This window comes from Oncorhynchus nerka, unplaced genomic scaffold (genome assembly GCF_034236695.1).
Source record: "Oncorhynchus nerka isolate Pitt River unplaced genomic scaffold, Oner_Uvic_2.0 unplaced_scaffold_1745, whole genome shotgun sequence".
Lineage (NCBI taxonomy): Eukaryota > Metazoa > Chordata > Actinopteri > Salmoniformes > Salmonidae > Oncorhynchus > Oncorhynchus nerka.
Window position 1 is genome coordinate 31,251 of NW_027039578.1, and position 26,933 is coordinate 58,183.

Sequence of the window (26,933 nt, forward strand, 5' to 3'; positions counted from 1 at the left end):
GAGAGAGAGGAGAGGGGGGGAGAGAGGTTGAGGAAGGAGAGTGTTGTCAGTGATAAAGTATATAAACAAATATAGCTAGTTCATGTCACCAATCCAGACACTCGGGCCGGGCTAACTGATGACGCAGGGCTAACTGATGAGGTGGACACTCGGACAGGGCTAACTGATGACACAGGGCTAACTGATGAGGTGGACACCGGGGCCGGGCTAACTGATGAGGTGGACACTCGGGCCGGGCTAACTGATGAGGTGGACACTCGGGGCCGGGCTAACTGATGAGGTGGACACTCGGGGCCGGGCTAACTGATGAGGTGGACACTCGGGGCCGGGCTAACTGATGAGGTGGACACTCGGGGCCGGGCTAACTGATGAGGTGGACACTCGGGGCCGGGCTAACTGATGAGGTGGACACTCGGACCGGGCTAACTGATGAGTTGGACACTCGGACCGGGCTAACTGATGAGGTGGACACTCGGACAGGGCTAACTGATGAGGTGGACAGGGCTAACTGATGAGGTGGACACTCGGACAGGGCTAACTGATGAGGTGGACACTCTGATGAGGTGAGGGACACTCGGGGCTAACTGATGAGGTGAGGTGGACACTCGGACCGGGCTAACTGATGAGGTGAGGTGGACACTCGGACAGGGCTAACTGATGAGGTGGACACCCGGGCCGGGCTAACTGATGAGGTGGACAGGGCTAACTGATGAGGTGGACACTCGGACAGGGCTAACTGATGAGGGGACACTCGGACAGGGCTAACTGATGAGGTGGACACTCGGACAGGGCTAACTGATGAGGTGGACTAACTGATGAGGTGGGACAGGGCTAACTGATGAGGTGGACACTTGGACAGGGCTAACTGATGAGGTGGACACTCGGACCGGGCTAACTGATGAGGTGGACACTCGGACAGGGCTAACTGATGAGGTGGACACTCGGACAGGGCTAACTGATGAGGTGGAGGACATTTGACAGTACTGGACCAGGATGTAAACCTTGTTCTCTGCCACGGTGGTGGACATGTTGTCGATCTGTTCCTGGATGGTCTTCATGGCTTCGTCTACTGCCAGGATCTGTTGTTCATAGCCAGTCTGCTCCCTCTTCAACTCCTCCAACTCTAGGACCAGGGACTCAACCTCCTACACACACACACACACACATCAGAAACACACACACACACACTTCATGTCAAAAGTGCAACCTTGTTTGTACACTGTGGAGGGTCTTGAATAATGTTACGGCTGGGGTAATGTAACCCGGGTTACGGCTGGGGTAATGTAACCCGGGTTACGGCTGGTGTAATGTAACCCGGGTTACGGCTGGTGTCTTTGGTTTTGGACATTTGGCACAGAATTAAAGTGTGTGTGTGTTTTGTGTCAGTGTCTCAGTGTCTGTGTGTTTGTCTGTGTCTGTGTGTCTCTGTGTCTCTGTGTGTCTCAGTCTGTGTGTGTGTGTGTGTGTGTGTCAGTGTCTCTGTGTGTGTGTTTTGTGTGTGTGTCTGTGTTTTGTGTCAGTGTGTCTGTGTGTCTGTGTGTCTCTGTGTCTGTGTGTGTCTCAGTCTGTGTGTGTGTGTCAGTCTGTGTGTGTGTGTGTGTCAGTCTGTGTGTCTCTGTGTGTGTGTGTGTCTGTGTTTTGTGTCAGTGTCTCAGTGTCTGTGTGTGTGTCTGTGTGTCTCTTTGTGTCTGTGTGTCAGTCTGTGTCTGTGTGTGTGTCTCTGTGTGTGTGTGTGTGTGTCAGTGTCTGTGTTTGTTTTGTGTCAGTGTCTGTGTGTGTGTGTGTGTGTGTGTCTGTGTGTGTGTGTGTGTGTGTGTGTGTTGTGTCTCTGTGTGTCAGTGTCTGTGTGTGTGTGTGTCTCTGTGTGTCAGTGTCTGTGTGTGTGTCTGTGTCTGTGTCTGTGTGTGTCTGTCTGTGTGTGTGTGTGTGTGTGTGTCAGTGTCTCTGTGTGTGTGTGTCTGTGTTTTGTGTCAGTGTCTCAGTGTGTGTGTGTGTGTCTGTGTGTCTCTGTGTGTGTGTGTGTCTCTGTGTGTGTCTGTGTGTCTCTGTATGTGTGTGTCTCTGTGTGTGTCTGTGTGTGTCTCTGTGTGTGTGTGTGTGTGTCAGTCTGTGTCTGTGTGTGTGTGTGTGTCTCTGTGTGTGTGTCTGTGTGTCTCTGTGTCTGTGTGTGTCTCAGTCTGTGTGTGTGTGTGTGTGTGTGTCAGTGTCTGTGTGTGTGTGTGTGTCTCTGTGTGTGTGTGTCTCTGTGTGTCTGTGTGTCTCTGTATGTGTGTGTCTCTGTGTGTGTGTCTGTGTGTGTCTCAGTCTGTGTGTGTGTGTGTGTCTCTGTGTGTGTGTGTCTCTGTGTGTGTGTGTCAGTGTCTCAGTGTATGTGTCTGTGTGTGTGTCTGTGTGTGTCTGTCTCTGTGTCTGTGTGTCACTGTGTCTCAGTGTGTGTGTCTGTGTGTGTGTCTGTGTGTGTGTGTCTGTGTGTCTGTGTGTCTGTGTGTCTCAGTGTGTGTGTGTGTCTCAGTGTGTGTGTGTGTGTGTGTATGTGTGTGTGTGTGTGTGTGTCAGTGTGTGTGTGTGTGTGTCTCCACCTGTTGTCTCTCCTTCAGTTTCTTACTGAACGCGTCAGCCTTGGTTTTAGCAGAGTTGACTTTCTGTTGAGCAGCTTTCAGTTCCTTCTCCCGCTCTGCCTCTGCATTCTTCATCTTATCCTCCAACACCTGGTGGAGCAAGGAGAGGTTTAACACCTGGTGGAGCAAGGAGAGGTTTAACACCTGGTGACAGAGGGCAGCCAGGACAGAGGTTTAACACCACATCAACAGAGCCAGGACAGAGGGTTTAACACCACATCAACAGAGCCAGGACAGAGGGTTTAACACCATATCAACAGAGCCAGGACAGAGGGTTTAACACCACATCAACAGAGCCAGGACAGAGGGTTTAACACCACATCAACAGAGCCAGGACAGAGGTTTAACACCACATCAACAGAGCCAGGACAGAGGGTTTAACACCACATCAACAGAGCCAGGACAGAGGGTTTAACACCACATCAACAGAGCCAGGACAGAGGGTTTTCAACAGAGCCAGGACAGACACCACATCAACAGAGCCAGGACAGAGGGTTTAACACCACATCAACAGAGCCAGGACAGAGGGTTTAACACCACATCAACAGAGCCAGGACAGAGGGTTTAACACCATATCAACAGAGCCAGGACAGAGGTTTAACACCACATCAACAGAGCCAGGACAGAGGGTTTAACACCACATCAACAGAGCCAGGACAGAGGGTTTAACACCACATCAACAGAGCCAGGACAGAGGGTTTAACACCACATCAACAGAGCCAGGACAGAGGGTTTAACACCACATCAACAGAACCAGGACAGAGGGTTTAACACCACATCAACAGAGCCAGGACAGAGGGTTTAACACCACATCAACAGAGCCAGGACAGAGGGTTTAACACCACATCAACAGACTCATTCATATGGGGAAAAAACTAATGATGCACAGTTGACCAGGTGGCTTTATAAGGGCGCCAGGTAGCCTAGTGGTTAAGAACATGGGGCCAGTAACCGAAAGGACACTGGTTTAAATACCCGAGCCGATGTGCCGCTGAGCAAGGCACTTAAACCAAATTAAACTCTGTAATATATATATTTTAATTGGGAGGGGAGGAAGGGGGGGTAAAAAGGTCTGCTAGATGGAATACATTATCTCAGGGTAGGGTTGCAAAATTCTGGTAGCATGTGATCCTGAATGGAGACTCCTGATAGGTCCAGACATGACCCATGTGATCCTGAATGGAGACCCCTGATAGGTCCAGACATGACCCATGTGATCCTGAATGGAGACCCCTGATAGGTCCAGACATGACCAATGGGGATAATCTGACCTTGTACTTCTCATCTGCCTTCTTCTGGACCTCCTTACTGCTGCGCAGGGTCTCCTCACACTCCTCTGAGAGAGACACAGAGAGAGAGACAGAGAGAGAGAGGGGTGAGAGAGAGAGAGAGAGAGAGAGGGGTGAGAGAGAGAGAGAGAGAGAGAGAGAGAGAGAGAGAGAGGGGTGAGAGAGAGAGAGAGGAGGGGTGAGAGAGAGAGAGAGAGAGAGAGAGTGAGAGAGAGAGAGAGAGACAGAGAGAGAGAGGGGTGAGAGACAGAGAGAGGGGTGAGAGAGAGATGAGAGGAGAGAGAGAGATGAGAGGGGTGAGAGAGAGAGAGAGGTGAGAGAGACACACACACACTTAATGTGAGTCATACTGTATTAACAGGAAGTTTAAAATGCAGAAGGATAAAATGTGTTTGTTGGACATGGTGGGATCTGTTCCGTGTTGGTTAAATGTAATTATGTGAGAAATGGGAGGTGGAAACATCTTTAAAGGTGTAAATATTGATACAGTATAATAACCATCGTATGGAACTCAACATGGAGTCACGCTGTGACGTGGTGTCTGGTCCTCCCGCTACGACTCAGGATAACATGCAGTTTAATTAGGCTACCTCCTCCCGCTACGACTCAGGATAACATGCAGTTTAATTAGGCTACCTCCTCCCGCTACGACTCAGGATAACATGCAGTTTAATTAGGCTACCTCCTCCCGCTACGACTCAGGATAACATGCAGTTTAATTAGGCTACCTCCTCCCGCTACGACTCAGGATAACATGCAGTTTAATTAGGCTACAGATGAAATAAACGATGATGAACTTCACGGGATGATGAAAGTGAAAAGGTGATGAGTTTGATGCTCCTTTCCAATAAATATTGAGGGTTTTATTCTGGTGACATAATGTTCTGTCCCCAGGATAACATGCAGTTTCTGTCCCCACCTCCTACCAGCTGTTCTGTCCCCACCGATATCATGCAGTTTCTGTCCCCACCGTATCCTAACAGCTGTTCTGCAGTTTAATTAGGCTACCAGCTGTTCTGTCCACACTGTATCCTACCAGCTGTTGGCTAGACAGCATGTGCCAATACCATTTGCTATTTAAAAAACCTATCAAATCAGCCACTTTGGGTTCATCCTGTCTTTATCTGCACCTGGAATGTTCTTCCCCCCGACCTAATTTCCCAGATCCCCAGGAAGTCTAAGAACCATTGAGGCCTTTGTTCTGTCCGCCTATCTCAGTTACAACCAGCCCCACTTCCTGTCACTGGATCCTACCAGCTGTAGGTTTGTCCCCACTTCCTGTCACTGGAATGCCAGCTGTTTTAAATACCACCCCACTTTCTGTCACTGGAATACCAGCTGTTGTTTAAATACCAGCACTTCCTGTCACTGGAATACCATTTGCTAGGTTTAAAACCACCCACTTCCTGTCACTGGAATGCCACTTTGGTTTAAATCCTGTCTTTATCTGTCACCTGGAATACCAGCTGTAGGTTTAACCCCCCACCCCATTTCCTGTCAGAATACCAGTTGAAGTTTAAATACCACCCAACTTTGTCACTGGAATGCCATCTCAGGTTTAAATACCACCCCACTTCCTGTCACTGGAATACCAGCTGTAGGTTTAAATACCACCCCACTTCCTGTCACTGGAATGCCAGCTGTAGGTTTAAATACCACCCCACTTCCTGTCACTGGAATACCAGCTGTAGGTTTAAATACCATCCCACTTCCTGTCACTGGAATGCCAGCGGTAGGTTTAAATACCACCCCACTTCCTGTCACTGGAATGCCAGCGGTAGGTTTAAATACCACCCCACTTCCTGTCACTGGAATACCAGCTGTAGGTTTAAATACCACCCAACTTCCTGTCAGTGGAATACCAGTTGTAGGTTTAAATACCACCCAACTTCCTGTCACTGGAATGCCAGCGGTAGGTTTAAATACCACCCCACTTCCTGTCACTGGAATACCAGCTGTAGGTTTAAATACCACCCCACTTCCTGTCATTGGAATACCAGCTGTAGGTTTAAATACCACCCCACTTCCTGTCACTGGAATGCCAGCTGTAGGTTTAAATACCACCCCACTTCCTGTCACTGGAATACCAGCTGTAGGTTTAAATACCATCCCACTTCCTGTCACTGGAATGCCAGCGGTAGGTTTAAATACCACCCCACTTCCTGTCACTGGAATACCAGCTGTAGGTTTAAATACCACCCCACTTCCTGTCACTGGAATACCAGCTGTAGGTTTAAATACCACCCCACTTCCTGTCACTGGAATACCAGCTGTAGGTTTAAATACCACCCCACTTCCTGTCACTGGAATGCCAGCTGTAGGTTTAAATACCACCCCACTTCCTGTCACTGGAATGCCAGCTGTAGGTTTAAATACCACCCCACTTCCTGTCACTGGAATGCCAGCTGTAGGTTTAAATACCACCCCACTTCCTGTCACTGGAATGCCAGCTGTAGGTTTAAATACCATCCCACTTCCTGTCACAGGAATACCAGCTGGATGTTTAAATACCACCCCACTTCCTGTCACTGGAATACCAGCTGTAGGTTTAAATACCACCCCACTTCCTGTCACTGGAATACCAGCTGGATGTTTAAATACCACCCCACTTCCTGTCACTGGAATACCAGCTGTAGGTTTAAATACCATCCCACTTCCTGTCACTGGAATACCAGCTGGATGTTTAAATCCCACCCCACTTCCTGTCACTGGAATACCAGCTGTAGGTTTAAATACCATCCCACTTCCTGTCACTGGAATGCCAGCTGTAGGTTTAAATACCACCCCACTTCCTGTCACTGGAATGCCAGCTGTAGGTTTAAATACCACCCCACTTCCTGTCACTGGAATACCAGTTGTAGGTTTAAATACCACCCCACTTCCTGCCACTGGAATACCAGCTGTAGGTTTAAATACCATCCCACTTCCTGTCACTGGAATACCAGCTGTAGGTTTAAATACCACCCCACTTCCTGCCACTGGAATGCCAGCGGTAGGTTTAAATACCATCCCACTTCCTGTCACTGGAATACCAGCTGTATATTTAATCACCAAGTGAATCAATCGTCAGCTTCAAGCTACCTCTAGTAAAACCCCTGTCCTCGACACACAGACTAGCTACAGGAAGCTAGTGGACACTATAAAACTCAGCATGAGGAGGGCACAAATATCTTACTGTTTGTTATTAACTAAATAATTGTTTCGTAACCAACAAATAAAAGATAACTACATCATTTTTTCGCCTCACAGTTCAACTCTTTAGGATCAAGTGTTGTCCCACCTGAAAAACGTTGTGTGTGTGAGTGTGAGTGTGTATGTGTGAGTGTGTGTGTGTGAGTGTGAGTGTGTATGTGTGAGTGTGTGTGTGTGTGTGAGTGTGTATGTGTGTGTGTGTGTGAGTGTGTGTATGTGTATGTGTGTGTGTGTGTGAGTGTGTGTGAATGTGTGTGTGTGTGTGTATGTGTGTGTGTGTGAGTGTGAATGTATGTATGTGTGTGTGAGTGTGAATGTGTGTATGTGTGTGTGTGTGTGTGTGTGTGTGTATGTGTGTGTGTATTTCAGTGTGTGTGTATGTGTGTGTGTATGTGAGTGTGTGTATGTATTTCAGTGTGTGTGTGTGTGTGTGTATTTCAGTGTGTGTGTGTGTGTGTGTGTGTGGGTGTGTGTGAGCTCACCGATGGTCTTCAGTAACATCTTCAGTTCTTCCTGTTGTTTATGGAAGGAGCTCTGATGGAGTTTAACCTGGAGAATATCTAACTCTTCTGTCTTCATGTCTAACTGCTGCTTTAACAAACGATACCTAGAGAGAGGAGAGGAGGAGGAGGAGAGAGAGGAGGGAGGGGAGGGAGGACGGAGAGAAGAGAGGAGGGGAGAGGAGGGAGGAGAGAGGAGGGAGAGGAGGGAGAGGAGGGGGAGAGGGGGAGAGGGGAGAGGAGAGAGAGGAGAGGGAGGAGAGAGGGGGGGGAGAGGAGGGAGAGGGAGGAGGGAGAGGGTAGAGGAGGGAGAGGAGAGGGGTAGAGGGGAGAGGAGAGGGGAGAGAGGAGAGAGGAGAGAGGAGAGGAGAGAGGAGAGGAGAGGAGGAGGGGAGAGGGAGGGGAGAGGAGAGGAGAGGGGGGAGAGGAGGGAGGGAGAGAGGAGGGAGAGGGAGAGGAGAGGGTAGAGGAGGGAGAGGGTAGAGAGGAGAGGGAGAGGAGAGAGAGGAGAGGGTAGGGAGAGGAGAGGAGAGAGAGGAGAGGGTAGAGGAGAGGAGAGAGAGAGAGGGGAGAGGAGAGAGAGGGTAGAGAGAGAGGAGGGAGAGAGAGAGGAGAGAGAGAGGAGAGAGAGAGGGTAGAGAGAGAGAGGGTAGAGAGAGAGAGAGAGAGGGTAGAGAGAGAGAGAGAGAGGGTAGAGAGAGAGAGAGAGGGTAGAGAGAGAGAGAGAGAGGGTAGAGAGAGAGAGAGGGTAGAGAGAGAGAGAGAGAGGGTAGAGAGAGAGAGAGAGAGAGGGTAGAGAGAGAGAGAGGGTAGAGAGAGAGAGAGAGAGAGAGAGAGGGTAGAGAGAGAGAGAGGGTAGAGAGAGAGAGAGAGGAGGGTAGAGAGAGAGAGAGAGGGTAGAGAGAGAGAGAGAGGGTAGAGAGAGAGAGAGAGAGAGAGAGAGAGAGAGGGTAGAGAGAGAGAGAGAGAGGGTAGAGAGAGAGCGAGAGAGGGTAGAGAGAGAGAGAGAGAGAGGGTAGAGAGAGAGAGAGAGAGAGGGTAGAGAGGAGAGAGACACAGAGAGAGAGAGAGAGAGGGTAGAGAGAGAGAGAGAGAGAGGGTAGAGAGAGAGAGAGGGTAGAGAGAGAGAGAGAGGGTAGAGAGAGAGAGAGAGGGTAGAGAGAGAGAGAGAGGGTAGAGAGAGAGAGAGAGGGTAGAGAGAGAGAGAGAGAGGGTAGAGAGAGAGAGGGAGAGACAGAGAGAGAGAGGGAGAGAGAGAGAGAGAGGGTAGAGAGAGAGAGAGAGGGTAGAGAGAGAGAGAGAGAGGGTAGAGAGAGAGAGAGAGAGGAGCCGAGAGACGGGAGAGAGAGAGGGAGGGGTAGAGAGAGAGAGAGAGGGTAGAGAGAGAGAGAGAGGGAGAGAGAGAGAGAGAGAGAGAGAGAGAGAGAGAGTAGAGAGAGAGAGAGGGTAGAGAGAGAGAGGGAGAGAGAGAGAGAGAGGGTAGAGAGAGAGGGTAGAGAGAGAGAGAGGGTAGAGAGAGAGAGAGAGAGAGAGAGAGGGTAGAGGGAGAGAAGGAATATATAGAGAAATGTTTCAGAAATATTGAATTAGCTGAACTCCTAAAGCTACAGAGTAAATGTTTCAGGGCAGCCACCTCTCAGCGGTCCCCTTGAGACCAGACAGTTGTTTGTCCAGGTCCTGTAGCTCCGTCTCAGTGGCTGACAGACTGTCCTGAACCTCTCTCAGCTCCTGGAGACTGGACAACACGGAGGCCGACTGGGAACGGGCTCCTACAGGGAGAGAGACACACAGTAAGACTGGACAACACGGAGGCCGACTGGGAACGGGCTCCTACAGGGGAGAGAGACACACAGTAAGACTGGACAACACGGAGGCCGACTGGGAACGGGCTCCTACAGGGAGAGAGACACAGTAAGACTGGACAACACGGAGGCCGACTGGGAACGGGCTCCTACAGGGAGAGAGACACACAGTAAGACTGGACAACACGGAGGCCGACTGGGAACGGGCTCCTACAGGGAGAGAGACACACAGTAAGACTGGACAACACGGAGGCCGACTGGGAACGGGCTCCTACAGGGAGAGAGACACACAGTAAGACTGGACAACACGGAGGCCGACTGGGAACGGGCTCCTACAGGGAGAGAGACACACAGTAAGACTGGACAACACGGAGGCCGACTGGGAACGGGCTCCTACAGGGAGAGAGACACACAGTAAGACTGGACAACACGGAGGCCGACTGGGAACGGGCTCCTACAGGGAGAGAGACACACAGTAAGACTGGACAACACGGAGGCCGACTGGGAACGGGCTCCTACAGGGAGAGAGACACACAGTAAGACTGGACAACACAGAGGCCGACTGGGAACGGGCTCCTACAGGGAGAGAGACACACAGTAAGACTGGACAACACGGAGGCCGACTGGGAACGGGCTCCTACAGGGAGATGGAGAATAATCAACATATTACCGAGGAGGGAAGGAGAGATACACACAGTAAGACTGGACAACACAGACTGACTCCTAGAGGGAGAGACACACAACAACACACAGACTGACTCCTAGAAGGAGAGAGACACATGACACAGAGACTGACTCCTAGAGAGAGAGAGACACATGACACAGAGACTGACTCCTAGAGGGAGAGAGACACATGACAACACACAGACTGACTCCTAGAGGGAGAGAGACACACAGACTGACTCCTAGAGGGAGAGAGACACATGACACACAGACTGACTCCTAGAGGGAGAGACACACATAACACAGACTGACTCCTAGAGGGAGAGAGACACATGACACAGAGACTGACTCCTAGAGGGAGAGAGACACACAGACTGACTCCTAGAGGGAGAGAGACACATGACAACACACAGACTGACTCCTAGAGGGAGAGAGACACATGACAACACACAGACTGACTCCTAGAGGGAGAGACACATGACAACACACAGACTGACTCTAGAGAGGAGACACATGACACAGAGAGAGACACATGACACACAGACTGACTCCTAGAGGGAGAGACACATGACACACAGACTGACTCCTAGAGGGAGAGAGACACATGACACACAGACTGACTCCTAGAGGGAGAGAGAAACATGACACACAGACTGACTCCTAGAGGGAGAGAGACACATGACCACACAGACTGACTCCTAGAGGGAGGGAGACACATGACACACAGACTGACTCCTAGAGGGAGAGAGACATGACAACACAGACTGACTCCTAGAGGGAGAGAGACATGACAACACAGACTGACTCCTAGAGGGAGAGAGACACACAGACTGACTCCTAGAGGGAGAGAGACACACGACAACACACAGACTGACTCCTAGAGGGAGAGAGACACATGACAACACACAGACTGACTCCTAGAGGGAGAGACACATGACACACAGACTGACTCCTAGAGGGAGAGAGACACATAACAACAGACTGACTCCTAGAGGGAGAGAGACACATGACACAGACTGACTCCTAGAGGGAGAGACACATAACACACACAGACTGACTCCTAGAGGGAGAGACACACAGACTGACTCCTAGAGAGAGACACATGACACACAGACTGACTCCTAGAGGGAGAGAGACACATGACAACACACAGACTGACTCCTAGAGGGAGAGACACACAGACTGACTCCTAGAGGGAGAAACACATAACAACACAGACTGACTGACTCCTAGAGGGAGAGAGACACATGACACAGACTGACTCCTAGAGGGAGAGAGACACATGACAACACAGACTGACTCCTAGAGGGAGAGAGACACATAACACAGACTGACTCCTAGAGGGAGAGAGACACATGACAACACACAGACTGACTCCTAGAGGGAGAGAGACACATGACACACAGACTGACTCCTAGAGGGAGAGAGACACATGACACAGACTGACTCCTAGAGGGAGAGAGACACATGACACAGACTGACTCCTAGAGGGAGAGAGACACATGACACACAGACTGACTCCTAGAGGGAGAGAGACACATGACACAGACTGACTCCTAGAGGGAGAGAGACACATGACAACACAGACTGACTCCTAGAGGGAGAGAGACACATGACAACACACAGACTGACTCCTAGAGGGAGAGAGACACATGACACAGACTGACTCCTAGAGAGAGAGAGACACATGACAACACAGACTGACTCCTAGAGGGAGAGAGACACATGACACACAGACTGACTCCTAGAGGGAGAGAGACACATGACAACACAGACTGACTCCTAGAGGGAGAGAGACACATGACACAGACTGACTCCTAGAGGGAGAGAGACACATGACACACAGACTGACTCCTAGAGGGAGAGAGACACATGACAACACACAGACTGACTCCTAGAGGGAGAGAGACACATGACACACAGACTGACTCCTAGAGGGAGAGAGACACATGACACACAGACTGACTCCTAGAGGGAGAGAGACACGACAACACACAGACTGACTCCTAGAGGGAGAGAGACACACAGACTGACTCCTAGAGGGAGAGAGACACATAACAACAGACTGACTCCTAGAGGGAGAGAGACACATGACACACAGACTGACTCCTAGAGGGAGAGACACACATAACACAGACTGACTCCTAGAGGGAGAGAGACACATGACACAGAGACTGACTCCTAGAGGAGAGAGACACACAGACTGACTCCTAGAGGGAGAGAGACACATGACAACACACAGACTGACTCCTAGAGGGAGAGAGACACATGACAACACACAGACTGACTCCTAGAGGGAGAGACACATGACAACACACAGACTGACTCCTAGAGGGAGAGAGACACATGACACAGACTGACTCCTAGAGGGAGAGACACATGACACACAGACTGACTCCTAGAGGGAGAGAGACACATGACACACAGACTGACTCCTAGAGGGAGAGAGAAACATGACACACAGACTGACTCCTAGAGGGAGAGAGACACATGACCACACAGACTGACTCCTAGAGGGAGGGAGACACATGACACACAGACTGACTCCTAGAGGGAGAGAGACATGACAACACAGACTGACTCCTAGAGGGAGAGAGACATGACAACACAGACTGACTCCTAGAGGGAGAGAGACACACAGACTGACTCCTAGAGGGAGAGAGACACATGACAACACACAGACTGACTCCTAGAGGGAGAGAAACATGACACACAGACTGACTCCTAGAGGGAGAGAGACACATAACAACAGACTGACTCCTAGAGGGAGAGAGACATAACAACACACAGACTGACTCCTAGAGGGAGAGACACATAACACACACAGACTGACTCCTAGAGGGAGAGACACACAGACTGACTCCTAGAGGGAAAGAGACATGACACACACAGACTGACTCCTAGAGGGAGAGACACACAGACTGACTCCTAGAGGGAGAGAGACACATGACACAGAGACTGACTCCTAGAGGGAGAGAGACACACAGACTGACTCCTAGAGGGAGAGAGACACATGACAACACACAGACTGACTCCTAGAGGGAGAGAGACACATGACAACACACAGACTGACTCCTAGAGGGAGAGAGACACATGACAACACACAGACTGACTCCTAGAGGGAGAGAGACACATGACACACAGACTGACTCCTAGAGGGAGAGACACATGACACACAGACTGACTCCTAGAGGGAGAGAGACACATGACACACAGACTGACTCCTAGAGGGAGAGAGACACATGACAACACACAGACTGACTCCTAGAGGGAGAGAGACACATGACACACAGACTGACTCCTAGAGGGAGAGAGACATGACAACACAGACTGACTCCTAGAGGGAGAGAGACATGACAACACAGACTCACTCCTAGAGGGAGAGACACATGACACACAGACTGACTCCTAGAGGGAGAGAGACACATAACAACAGACTGACTCCTAGAGGGAGAGAGACACATGACACAGACTGACTCCTAGAGGGAGAGAGACATAACAACACACAGACTGACTCCTAGAGGGAGACACACAGACTGACTCCTAGAGGGAAAGAGACATGACACACACAGACTGACTCCTAGAGGGAGAGAGACACACAGACTGACTCCTAGAGGGAGAGAGACACATGACAACACACAGACTGACTCCTAGAGGGAGAGACACACAGACTGACTCCTAGAGGGAGAAACACATAACAACACAGACTGACTGACTCCTAGAGGGAGAGAGACACATGACACAGACTGACTCCTAGAGGGAGAGAGACACATGACAACACAGACTGACTCCTAGAGGGAGAGAGACACATAACACAGACTGACTCCTAGAGGGAGAGAGACACATGACAACACACAGACTGACTCCTAGAGGGAGAGAGACACATGACACACAGACTGACTCCTAGAGGGAGAGAGACACATGACACAGACTGACTCCTAGAGGGAGAGAGACACATGACACAGACTGACATGACACACAGACTGACTCCTAGAGGGAGAGAGACACATGACACAGACTGACTCCTAGAGGGAGAGAGACACATGACAACACAGACTGACTCCTAGAGGGAGAGAGACACATGACAGACACAGACTGACTCCTAGAGGGAGAGAGACACATGACAACACAGACTGACTCCTAGAGGGAGAGAGACACATGACAACACAGACTGACTCCTAGAGGGAGAGAGACACATAACACAGACTGACTCCTAGAGGGAGAGAGACACATGACACAGACTGACTCCTAGAGGGAGAGAGACACATGACACACAGACTGACTCCTAGAGGGAGAGAGACACATGACAACACACAGACTGACTCCTAGAGGGAGAGAGACACATGACAACACAGACTGACTCCTAGAGGGAGAGAGACACATGACAACACAGACTGACTCCTAGAGGGAGAGAGACACATGACACACACAGACTGACTCCTAGAGGAGGAGAGAGACACATAACACAGACTGACTCCTAGACACACAGACTGACTCCTAGAGGGAGAGAGACACATGGGAGAGAGACACATGACACAGACTGACTCCTAGAGGGAGAGAGACACATGACACACAGACTGACTCCTAGAGGGAGAGACACATGACACACAGACCGACTCCTAGAGGGAGAGACACATGACACACAGACTGACTCCTAGAGGGAGAGAGAAACATGACACACAGACTCCTAGAGGGAGAGAGACACATGACACACAGACTGACTCCTAGAGGGAGAGAGACACGACAACACACAGACTGACTCCTAGAGGGAGAGAGACACATGACACACAGACTGACTCCTAGAGGGAGAGAGACACATGACACACAGACTGACTCCTAGAGGGAGAGAGACACACAGACTGACTCCTAGAGGGAGAGAGACACATAACAACAGACTGACTCCTAGAGGGAGAGAGACACATAACAACAGACTGACTCCTAGAGGGAGAGAGACACATAACAACAGACTGACTCCTAGAGGGAGAGAGACACATAACAACAGACTGACTCCTAGAGGGAGAGAGACACATGACAACACACAGACTGACTCCTAGAGGGAGAGAGACACATGACAACACAGACTGACTCCTAGAGGGAGAGAGACACATGACAACACAGACTGACTCCTAGAGGGAGAGAGACACATGACACACAGACTGACTCCTAGAGGGAGAGAGACACGACAACACACAGACTGACTCCTAGAGGGAGAGAGACACACAGACTGACTCCTAGAGGGAGAGAGACACATAACAACAGACTGACTCCTAGAGGGAGAGAGACACATGACAACACACAGACTGACTCCTAGAGGGAGAGAGACACATGACAACACACAGACTGACTCCTAGAGGGAGAGACACATGACAACACACTGACTGACTCCTAGAGGGAGAGAGACACATGACAACACACAGACTGACTCCTAGAGGGAGAGAGACACATGACACAGACTGACTCCTAGAGGGAGAGACACATGACACACAGACTGACTCCTAGAGGGAGAGAGACACATGACACACAGACTGACTCCTAGAGGGAGAGAGACACATGACAACACACAGACTGACTCCTAGAGGGAGAGAGACACACAGACACACAGACTGACTCCTAGAGGGAGAGAGACACATGACAACACACAGACTGACTCCTAGAGGGAGAGAGACACACAGACACACAGACTGACTCCTAGAGGGAGAGAGACACACAGACTGACTCCTAGAGGGAGAGAGACACAGACTGACTCCTAGAGGGAGAGAGACACACAGACACACAGACTGACTCCTAGAGGGAGAGACACACAGACTGACTCCTAGAGACAGACACACAGAGAGACACACAGACTGACTCCTAGAGGGAAAGAGACACATGACAACACACAGACTGACTCCTAGAGGGAGAGAGACACAGACTGACTCCTAGAGGGAGAGACACACAGACTGACTCCTAGAGGGAGAGACACACAGACTGACTCCTAGAGGGAGAGACACATGACAACACACAGACTGACTCCTAGAGGGAGAGAGACACATGACAACACACAGACTGACTCCTAGAGGGAGAGAGACACACAGACTGACTCCTAGAGGGAGAGAGACACACAGACTGACTCCTAGAGGGAGAGACACATGACAACACACAGACTGACTCCTAGAGGGAGAGAGACACATGACAACACACAGACTGACTCCTAGAGGGAGAGACACACATAACACAGACTGACTCCTAGAGGGAGAGAGACACATGACACAGAGACTGACTCCTAGAGGGAGAGAGACACATGACAACACACAGACTGACTCCTAGAGGGAGAGAGACACATGACAACACACAGACTGACTCCTAGAGGGAGAGACACATGACAACACAGACTGACTCCTAGAGGGAGAGAGACACATGACAACACAGACTGACTCCTAGAGGGAGAGAGACACATGACAACACACAGACTGACTCCTAGAGGGAGAGAGACACACAGACTGACTCCTAGAGGGAGAGAGACACAGACTGACTCCTAGAGGGAGAGAGACACACAGACACACAGACTGACTCCTAGAGGGAGAGAGACACACAGACTGACTCCTAGAGGGAGAGAGACACACAGACTGACTCCTAGAGGAGAGAGACACACAGACTGACTCCTAGAGGGAGAGAGACACACAGACTGACTCCTAGAGGGAGAGACACACAGACTGACTCCTAGAGGGAGAGAGACACACAGACTGACTCCTAGAGGGAAAGAGACACATGACAACACACAGACTGACTCCTAGAGGGAGAGAGACACACAGACTGACTCCTAGAGGGAGAGACACACAGACTGACTCCTAGAGGGAGAGACACATGACAACACACAGACTGACTCCTAGAGGGAGAGAGACACATGACAACACACAGACTGACTCCTAGAGGGAGAGAGACACACAGACTGACTCCTAGAGGGAGAGACACATGACAACACACAGACTGACTCCTAGAGGGAGAGAGACACATGACAACACACAGACTGACTCCTAGAGGGAGAGAGACACATGACACAGACTGACTCCTAGAGGGAGAGAGACACACAGACTGACTCCTAGAGGGAGAGAGACACACAGACTGACTCCTAGAGGGAGAGACACATGACAACACACAGACTGACTCCTAGAGGGAGAGAGACACATGACACACAGACTGACTGACTCCTAGAGGGAGAGACACACAGACTGACTCCTAGAGGGAGAGAGACACATGACAACACACAGACTGACTCCTAGAGGGAGAGACACATGACAACACAGACTGACTCCTAGAGGGAGAGACACATGACAACACACAGACTGACTCCTAGAGGGAGAGAGACACATGACACACAGACTGACTCCTAGAGGGAGAGACACATGACACACAGACTGACTCCTAGAGGGAGAGACACATAACAACACAGACTGACTGACTCCTAGAGGGAGAGACACATAACAACACAGACTGACTGACTCCTAGAGGGAGAGACACATGACAACACAGACTGACTCCTAGAGGGAGAGAGACACATGACAACACACAGACTGACTCCTAGAGGGAGAGAGACACATGACAACACACAGACTGACTCCTAGAGGGAGAGAGACACACAGACTGACTCCTAGAGGGAGAGACACATGACAACACACAGACTGACTCCTAGAGGGAGAGAGACACATGACAACACACAGACTGACTCCTAGAGGGAGAGAGACACATGACACAGACTGACTCCTAGAGGGAGAGAGACACACAGACTGACTCCTAGAGGGAGAGAGACACACAGACTGACTCCTAGAGGGAGAGAGACACACAGACTGACTCCTAGAGGGAGAGACACATGACAACACACAGACTGACTCCTAGAGGGAGAGAGACACATGACACACAGACTGACTGACTCCTAGAGGGAGAGACACACAGACTGACTCCTAGAGGGAGAGAGACACATGACAACACACAGACTGACTCCTAGAGGGAGAGAGACACATGACACACAGACTGACTCCTAGAGGGAGAGAGACACATGACAACACACAGACTGACTCCTAGAGGGAGAGAGACACATGACAACACACAGACTGACTCCTAGAGGGAGAGAGACACATGACAACACACTGACTGACTCCTAGAGGGAGAGAGACACATGACAACACACAGACTGACTCCTAGAGGGAGAGAGACACATGACACAGACTGACTCCTAGAGGGAGAGAGACACATGACAACACACAGACTGACTCCTAGAGGGAGAGAGACACATGACAAGAGAAACAGAACGAGACGATGGTAGAAATGAAGACAGAACATGTATAGAGAAGGAAACCGGTCTTCATCAGAGTCGTGTGTCTCACCTCCGCTCAGCGTCCCCTGAGGATCGAAGACGTCTCCTCCCAGAGTAACAGTCTTGGTCATGACTCTCTTGTCGAAGGCCACTCGCTTGGCGTTGTCTAATGTATCACACACCAACGTAGAACCAAACACGTACTCCATGGCCTTCCTCAGGTCTGCCTCATAGCCAACCAGAGACAGCGCTGTATGGACGTTCTGCTCCCCAACCTACCGATGGAGAGAGACAGAGAGAGATGGAGAGACAGAGAGAGAGGGGCTCGTAACCTACCAACGTTGTTATTGAGAAGGGCCGCGAGGGTGTACGGTGTGTGTGTGTGGGTGTAAGGTGTGTGTGAGGGTGTGTGTGTACGGTGTGTGTGAGGGTGTGTACGGTGTGTGTGAGGGTGTACGGTGTGTGTGAGGGTGTACGGTGTGTGAGGGTGTACGGTGTGTGTGAGGGTGTACGGTGTGTGCGAGGGTGTAAGGGTGTACGGTGTGTGTGAGGGTGTACGGTGTGTGTGAGGGTGTACGGTGTGTGTGAGGGTGTACGGTGTGTGTGAGGGACAAGGTGTGTGTGTTTGTGTACGGTGTGTGTGAGGGTGTACGGTGTGTGTGAGGGTGTACGGTGTGTGTGAGGGTGTACGGTGTGTGTGAGGGTGTACGGTGTGTGTGAGGGTGTACGGTGTGTGTGAGGGTGTACGGTGTGTGTGTTTGTGTACGGTGTGTGTGAGGGTGTAAGGTGTGTGTGTTTGTGTACGGTGTGTGTGAGGGTGTAAGGTGTGTGTGTGTTTGTGTACGGTGTGTGTGAGGGTGTACGGTGTGTGTGTGTGGGTGTACGGTGTGTGTGAGGGTGTACGGTGTGTGTGAGGGTGTACGGTGTGTGTGTGAGGGTGTAAGGTGTGTGTGTTTGTGTACGGTGTGTGTGAGGGTGTAAGGTGTGTGTGTTTGTGTACGGTGTGTGTGAGGGTGTAAGGTGTGTGTGTTTGTGTACGGTGTGTGTGAGGGTGTAAGGTGTGTGTGTGTTTGTGTACGGTGTGTGTGAGGGTGTAAGGTGTGTGTGTTTGTGTACGGTGTGTGTGTGTGTGTACGGTGTGTGTGAGGGTGTAAGGTGTGTGTGTAAGGTGTGTGCGAGGGTGTAAGGTGTGTGTGTTTGTGTACGGTGTGTGTGAGGGTGTAAGGTGTGTGTGTGTTTGTGTACGGTGTGTGTGAGGGTGTACGGTGTGTGTAGGTCTGTTTGTGCTCAGTGTGTTTATGGGATTTTTTACGTAGAACTATAACTAACAGAATTACTACCCTAATCACTGTATAAAACTTATTAAAATCATAAAACTACATTTAATGTGTGTCGTTTTAGCCAACAATTAGGACAAGGACCGTCTGTTCCTTGTTAGAAACTAATGAAGTTATGGAATGTTGTGTTCCTTACAGGACATCCTGTCCCAGGGAGAGGAGAGACCTTGGGCTTCTCGTAGACAATGTGTGAGTAGAGGAGAGACCTTGGGCTCTCTCGTAGACAATGTGTGAGTAGAGGAGAGACCTTGGGCTTCTCTCGTAGACAATGTGTGAGTAGAGGAGAGACCCTGGGCTTCTCGTAGACAATGTGTGAGTAGAGGAGAGACCTTGGGCTTCTCGTAGACAATGTGTGAGTAGAGGAGAGACCTTGGGCTTCTCGTAGACAATGTGTGAGTAGAGGAGAGACCTCTGTAGACAATGTGTGAGTAGAGGAGAGACCTGGGCGTAGACAATGTGTGAGTAGAGGAGAGACCTTGGGCTTCTCGTAGACAATGTGTGAGTAGAGGAGAGACCTTGGGCTTCTCGTAGACAATGTGTGAGTAGAGGAGAGACGTAGACTTGAGTAGAGGAGAGACCTTGGGCTTCTCGTAGACAATGTGTGAGTAGAGGAGAGACCTTGGGCTTCTCTCGTAGACTCGTAGACAATGTGTGAGTAGAGGAGAGACCTTGGGCTTCTCGTAGACAATGTGTGAGTAGAGGAGAGACCTTGGGCTTCTCGTAGACAATGTGTGAGTAGAGGAGAGACCTTGGGCTTCTCGTAGACAATGTGTGAGTAGAGGAGAGACCTTGGGCTTCTCGTAGACAATGTGTGAGTAGAGGAGAGACCTTGGGCTTCTCTCGTAGACAATGTGTGAGTAGAGGAGAGACCTTGGGCTTCTCGTAGACAATGTGTGTGAGTAGACCTTGAGAGACCTTAGAGGGAGAGCTTCTCGTAGACAATGTGTGAGTAGAGGAGAGACCTTGGGCTTCTCGTAGACAATGTGTGAGTAGGGGAGAGACCTTGGGCTTCTCGTAGACAATGTGTGAGTAGGGGAGAGACCTTGGGCTTCTCGTAGACAATGTGTGAGTAGAGGAGAGACCTTGGGCTTCTCGTAGACAATGTGTGAGTAGAGGAGAGACCTTGGGCTTCTCATAGACAATGTGTGAGTAGAGGAGAGACCTTGGGCTTCTCGTAGACAATGTGTGAGTAGAGGAGAGACCTTGGGCTTCTCATAGACAATGTGTGAGTAGAGGAGAGACCTTGGGCTTCTCGTAGACAATGTGTGAGTAGAGGAGAGACCTTGGGCTTCTCGTAGACAATGTGTGAGTAGAGGAGAGACCTTGGGCTTCTCGTAGACAATGTGTGAGTAGAGGAGAGACCTTGGGCTTCGAGACAATGTGTGAGTAGAGACAACCTTGGGCTTCTCGTAGTGAGTAGAGGAGAGACCTTGGGCTTCTCTCGTAGACAATGTGTGAGTAGAGGAGAGACCTTGGGCTTCTCGTAGACAATGTGTGAGTAGAGGAGAGACCTTGGGCTTCTCGTAGACAATGTGTGAGTAGAGGAGAGACCTTGGGCTTCTCTCGTAGACAATGTGTGAGTAGAGGAGAGACCTTGGGCTTCTCGTAGACAATGTGTGAGTAGAGGAGAGACCTTGGGCTTCTCGTAGACAATGTGTGAGTAGAGGAGAGACCTTGGGCTTCTCATAGACAATGTGTGAGTAGAGGAGAGACCTTGGGCTTCTCGTAGACAATGTGTGAGTAGAGGAGAGACCTTGGGCTTCTCGTAGACAATGTGTGAGTAGAGGAGAGACCTTGGGCTTCTCGTAGACAATGTGTGAGTAGAGGAGAGACCTTGGGCTTCTCGTAGACAATGTATGAGTAGAGGAGAGACCTTGGGCTTCGGCAGACAATGTGTGAGTAGAGGAGAGACCTTGGGCTTCTCGTAGACAATGTGTGAGTAGGGGAGAGACCTTGGGCTTCTCGTAGACAATGTGTGAGTAGAGGAGAGACCTTGGGCTTCTCGTAGACAATGTGTGAGTAGAGGAGAGACCTTGGGCTTCTCGTAGACAATGTGTGAGTAGAGGAGAGACCTTGGGCTTCTCGTAGACAATGTGTGAGTAGAGGAGAGACCTTGGGCTTCTCGTAGACAATGTGTGAGTAGAGGAGAGACCTTGGGCTTCTCGTAGACAATGTGTGAGTAGAGGAGAGACCTTGGGCTTCTCGTAGATTGTTTAACAGGTGGTAGACAGTGTGAGTAGGAGAAGACTTGTGAACTATGTTGCCATTGTATCTGAGAGGAGGGGGGACATTTATGACGAAACGTGAGGTATATAGACCAATGTACCCGGGAATGATAGGCAGAGCTCTCATAAATAAACATTCCTGACCATTGTAGCTGAGAGGAGGAGGGACATTTATGACGAAACGTGAGGTATATAGACCAATATACCCGGAAATGATAGGCAGAGCTCTCATAAATAAACATTCCTGACCATTGTAGCTGGGCCTCTGTTTCTGATTCAGTACAACCAGTTTCCTACACATTCTGGGTATCAGGCGGAGTAAGCAAATCAAATTGTGTTTATGAACACTGAGAAGTTAATTCTCTAAACAGTGTTGTATCTCACCAGACTCTTGGCTGTGTTGACCACGCTGTCATTAAGTGTCCTGGCAGAGATCTTGTTGAGGGGGATGATGGTGTATCTACGCTTCAGCTCTCCTTTCTCCAACAACTTCTTACCTGTCACCTAGAGAGAGACAGAGAGACAGAGAGAGACAGAGAGAGACAGAGAGAGAGACAGAGAGAGAGACAGAGAGAGAGACAGAGAGAGAGACAGAGAGAGACAGAGAGAGAGACAGAGAGAGAGACAGAGAGAGAGAGAGAGACAGAGAGAGAGACAGAGAGAGAGACAGAGAGAGAGACAGAGAGAGAGAGAGACAGAGAGAGACAGAGAGAGACAGACAGCGAGAGAGAGACAGACAGCGAGAGAGACAGACAGCGAGAGAGAGAGACAGCGAGAGAGAGAGACAGCGAGAGAGACAGAGACAGCGAGAGAGAGACAGACAGCGAGAGAGAGAGAGAGACAGCGAGAGAGAGAGACAGCGAGAGAGAGAGAGACAGACAGCGAGAGAGAGAGAGACAGACAGCGAGAGAGAGAGACAGACAGCGAGAGAGAGAGAGACAGACAGCGAGAGAGAGAGAGACAGACAGCGAGAGAGAGAGAGACAGACAGCGAGAGAGAGAGAGACAGACAGCGAGAGAGAGAGAGACAGACAGCGAGAGAGAGAGAGACAGACAGCGAGAGAGAGAGAGAGACAGCGAGAGAGAGACAGACAGACAGCGAGAGAGAGAGAGACAGACAGCGAGAGAGAGAGACAGACAGCGAGAGAGAGAGAGACAGACAGCGAGAGAGAGAGAGACAGACAGCGAGAGAGAGAGAGACAGACAGCGAGAGAGAGAGACAGACAGCGAGAGAGAGAGACAGACAGCGAGAGAGAGAGACAGACAGCGAGAGAGAGAGAGACAGACAGCGAGAGAGAGAGACAGACAGAGAGAGAGACAGACAGCGAGAGAGAGAGAGACAGACAGCAAGAGAGAGACAGACAGCAAGAGAGAGACACAGCAAGAGAGAGAGACAGCGTTATGGGAGCCAAGCCCCTCTTCCTTTCACATTCCAGTACAGAACCAGAAACAGCAGCACCTGGACAGAACTGTCGTCATGACGACAGTAGCAAACACACACAGTTCTTCTCTACCAGTGAAAGCACGGCAACGGTTAACCTTGATATATAAAGTGTTCTGCAGTGAACGTTGTGTCAGGAACAGTCAGAACACACTAACCTCAGTGTCCACCACAACATTGTAGAGTTTCCCTCCAGCCACCACCTCCAGTCCAGTAGAGTAGCACACGTCACTGACTGTTATCAGGTTAGCTAGGAGACCCTTAACTCTGCTACGGTCCCAGTCACGTTCTGGGTCACTATGAGGGAGACAGAGACACTGACTGTTATCAGGTTAGCTAGGAGACACTATGAGGGAGACAGAGACACTGACTGGTATCAGGTTAGCTAGGAGACACTGACTGTTATCAGGTTAGCTAGGAGACACTATGAGGGAGACAGAGACACTGACTGTTATCAGGTTAGCTAGGAGACACTATGAGGGAGACAGAGACACCGACTGTTATCAGGTTAGCTAGGAGACACTATGAGAGAGACAGAGACACTGACTGTTATCAGGTTAGCTAGGAGACACTATGAGGGAGACAGAGACAGACAGAGAGACCGAGACCAACAGAGAGGCAGACAAACAAATTAAATCGTCTTTCCCTACTAGCACTGATGTTGCTGATAGTCGGTTTATTTTGTCTTCAATAAAGTAGCGATGACTGAGATGTGGTTGTCCCACCTAGCGATCTGAAGATACAGTCTCTGGATAAGAGAGTCTGTTAAATGACTCCCTACTGTCAGTCTCTCTGGATAAGAGAGTCTGTTAAATGACTCCCTACTGTCAGTCTCTCTGGATAAGAGAGTCTGTTAAATGACTCCCTACTGTCAGTCTCTCTGGATAAGAGAGTCTGTTAAATGACTCCCTACTGTCAGTCTCTCTGGATAAGAGAGTCTGTTAAATGACTCCCTACTGTCAGTCTCTCTGGATAAGAGAGTCTGCTAAATGACTCCCTACTGTAAGTCTCTCGGGATAAGAGAGTGCTAATTGACTCCCTACTGTAAGTCTCTCTGGATAAGAGAGTCTACTAAATGACTCCCTCCTGTAAGTCTCTCTGGATAAGAGAGTCTACTAAATGACTCCCTACTGTAAGTCTCTCTGGATAAGAGTCTGCTAAATGACTCCCTACTGTCAGTCTCTCTGGATAAGAGAGTCTACTAAATGACTCCCTACTGTCAGTCTCTCTGGATAAGAGAGTCTGCTAAATGACTCCCTACTGTCAGTCTCTCTGGATAAGAGAGTCTGTTAAATGACTCCCTACTGTCAGTCTCTCTGGATAAGAGAGTCTGTTAAATGACTCCCTACTGTCAGTCTCTCTGGATAAGAGAGTCTGTTAAATGACTCCCTACTGTCAGTCTCTCTGGATAAGAGAGTCTGTTAAATGACTCCCTACTGTCAGTCTCTCTGGATAAGAGAGTCTGTTAAATGACTCCCTACTGTCAGTCTCTCTGGATAAGAGAGTCTGTTAAATGACTCCCTACTGTCTGTCTCTCTGGATAAGAGAGTCTGCTAAATGACTCCCTACTGTAAGTCTCTCTGGATAAGAGAGTATGCTAAATGACTCCCTACTGTAAGTCTCTCGGGATAAGAGTCTGCTAATTGACTCCCTACTGTAAGTCTCTCTGGATAAGAGAGTCTACTAAATGACTCCCTCCTGTAAGTCTCTCTGGATAAGAGAGTCTGCTAAATGACTCCCTACTGTAAGTCTCTCTGGATAAGAGTCTGCTAAATGACTCCCTATTGTCAGTCTCTCTGGATAAGAGAGTCTGTTAAATGACTCCCTACTGTCAGTCTCTCTGGATAAGAGAGTCTGCTAAATGACTCCCTACTGTAAGTCTCTCGGGATAAGAGAGTCTGCTAATTGACTCCCTACTGTAAGTCTCTCTGGATAAGAGAGTCTACTAAATGACTCCCTCCTGTAAGTCTCTCTGGATAAGAGAGTCTACTAAATGACTCCCTACTGTAAGTCTCTCTGGATAAGAGTCTGCTAAATGACTCCCTACTGTCAGTCTCTCTGGATAAGAGAGTCTACTAAATGACTCCCTACTGTCAGTCTCTCTGGATAAGAGAGTCTGCTAAATGACTCCCTACTGTCAGTCTCTCTGGATAAGAGAGTCTGTTAAATGACTCCCTACTGTAAGTCTCTCTGGATAAGAGAGTCTGTTAAATTACTCCCTACTGTAAGTCTCTCTGGATAAGAGAGTCTGCTAAATGACTCCCTACTGTCAGTCTCTCTGGATAAGAGAGTCTGTTAAATGACTCCCTACTGTCAGTCTCTCTGGATAAGAGAGTCTGTTAAATGACTCCCTACTGTCAGTCTCTCTGGATAAGAGAGTCTGTTAAATGACTCCCTACTGTCAGTCTCTCTGGATAAGAGAGTCTGCTAAATGACTCCCTACTGTAAGTCTCTCGGGATAAGAGAGTCTGCTAATTGACTCCCTACTGTAAGTCTCTCTGGATAAGAGAGTCTACTAAATGACTCCCTCCTGTAAGACTCTCTGGATAAGAGAGTCTGCTAAATGACTCCCTACTGTAAGTCTCTCTGGATAAGAGTCTGCTAAATGACTCCCTACTGTCAGTCTCTCTGGATAAGAGAGTCTACTAAATGACTCCTACTGTCAGTCTCTGGATAAGAGAGTCTGCTAAATGACTCCCTACTGTCAGTCTCTCTGGATAAGAGAGTCTGCTAAATGACTCCCTACTGTCAGTCTCTCTGGATAAGAGAGTCTGCTAAATGACTCCCTACTGTAAGTCTCTGGATAAGAGAGTCTGCTAAATGACTCCCTACTGTCAGTCTCTCTGGATAAGAGAGTCTGCTAAATGACTCCCTACTGTCAGTCTCTCTGGATAAGAGAGTCTGCTAAATGACTCCCTACTGTAAGTCTCTCTGGATAAGAGAGTCTGCTAAATGACTCCCTACTGTAAGTCTCTCTGGATAAGAGAGTCTGCTAAATGACTCCCTACTGTCAGTCTCTCTGGATAAGAGAGTCTGCTAAATGACTCCCTACTGTCAGTCTCTCTGGATAAGAGTCTACTAAATGACTCCCTACTGCCAGTCTCTCTGGATAAGAGAGTCTGTTAAATGACTCCCTACTGTCAGCCTCTCTGGATAAGAGAGTCTGCTAAATGACTCCCTACTGTCAGTCTCTCTGGATAAGAGAGTCTGTTAAATGACTCCCTACTGTCAGCCTCTCTGGATAAGAGAGTCTGCTAAATGACTCCCTACTGTAAGTCCCTCTGGATAAGAGAGTCTGCTAAATGACTCCCTACTGTAAGTCTCTCTGGATAAGAGAGTCTGCTAAATGACTCCCTACTGTAAGTCCCTCTGGATAAGAGAGTCTGCTAAATGACTCCCTACTGTCAGTCTGTCTGGATAAGAGAGTCTGCTAAATGACTCCCTACTGTCAGTCTCTCTGGATAAGAGAGTCTGTTAAATGACTCCCTACTGTCAGTCTCTCTGGATAAGAGAGTCTGTTAAATGACTCCCTACTGTCAGTCTCTCTGGATAAGAGAGTCTGTTAAATGACTCCCTA

General features: G+C 49.6%; 1 pseudogene; it reads right to left on the reverse strand.

The window, feature by feature from the left end:
• The window catches only part of LOC135568038 (structural maintenance of chromosomes protein 2-like), a 52,165-nt pseudogene that overhangs the window by 14,521 nt on the left and 10,711 nt on the right, over positions 1-26,933 (reverse strand).